Raw genomic sequence first — 1,205 nt, forward strand, 5'->3', positions numbered from 1 at the left:
ATTTTGTACTTCTCATTGTTGCAACAGGTCCACCTGAATCCTTAAACGACTTGTTTGTCCCCAGGTTCAATTCACTTTTACATGCTTATAATTTAACTAAGAGAAAAATATCAAATTCACTCAGCCTTCACAAAATCAAAATATCAAAGCAACTACTTCTTATAGGAAGTAAATATTCACATCATAAATCAGAATTTCTGAAGGGGTGGTGTTCTCGGAAAGTAAGGAATTAGGGCTCAGGACACATTTCAGACACATTTCACATCAGCATCAAGATTAAATTCATTAGCTTAGGCTGCAAAATTGCTTACCCTCAGCAGGTAAGAACCTATCATTTTTTTTCTGGCCCTTAGTAAAAAAATGATGGAAGAGTTTGATTTCCTTTCTCAATTTCAATCTTCAAAGTCACATTGTCTTCTAAGGAATTCATTTATCTCACTCACCTGAAAATACAAAATATGTCTTTAAAGGAAGGTCTTCTGGGCATCTGGAAGCAAAATAGGAGGAGTGAAACAGGCTGCAAGATGCTTGATTGTTCAGGAATAGAATGTTTGTCTTTTTCCACAGCCAAGCTAGTTTTGAGGGCTTGTCTTTTCCACAAGCCAGGTGGGACAGTGGTTAGGTAGGACGGGAGAAATGTCATAGAGTTTCAGAAAAAGGCAAAAGAAAGAGGTGCATGGCTTTTCTTCTCAGAACAGAACCTTTAAATAGGATATGGTTTTTCTCTTTACATAACACTTAATTATACAGTAGTCCCCTTCACTGTAATTTCCCCTTCTGTATTTAGTTACCTGTGATTAACTGTGACCTGAAAAGATTAAATGGAAAACTCTCATATTTTGGAAGAGACCACATTCACATAATACCTTTTTTGTTTTTTATTTTTGGTATTTTGGATGTAAGGTCTCACTGTATATCTCTATCATTATCTTCCTGCCTTAGCTTCTGTTTCCTAGGATTACAGGTGTGCACTTCCACACCCATTTCACATTACATTTTTACAGCATATTGTTACAATTCTTCTATTTTATTAGTTACTGTTATTATTGTCTTACTGAACCTAATTTATAACTTAAGCTTTATTGTAGCTATAATTGTCTGGGAAAAAACATAGTATATATGGTCATCTTGGTATTAATATGGTTGCTTCCAGAACTGATTGAGCATACTAAAATCAGCATAGGATCCAATCTCATATAGAAAAT

This window comes from Dipodomys spectabilis, unplaced genomic scaffold, assembly GCF_019054845.1.
Source record: "Dipodomys spectabilis isolate Male_0828 unplaced genomic scaffold, ASM1905484v1 ptg000327l, whole genome shotgun sequence".
Taxonomy (NCBI): domain Eukaryota; kingdom Metazoa; phylum Chordata; class Mammalia; order Rodentia; family Heteromyidae; genus Dipodomys; species Dipodomys spectabilis.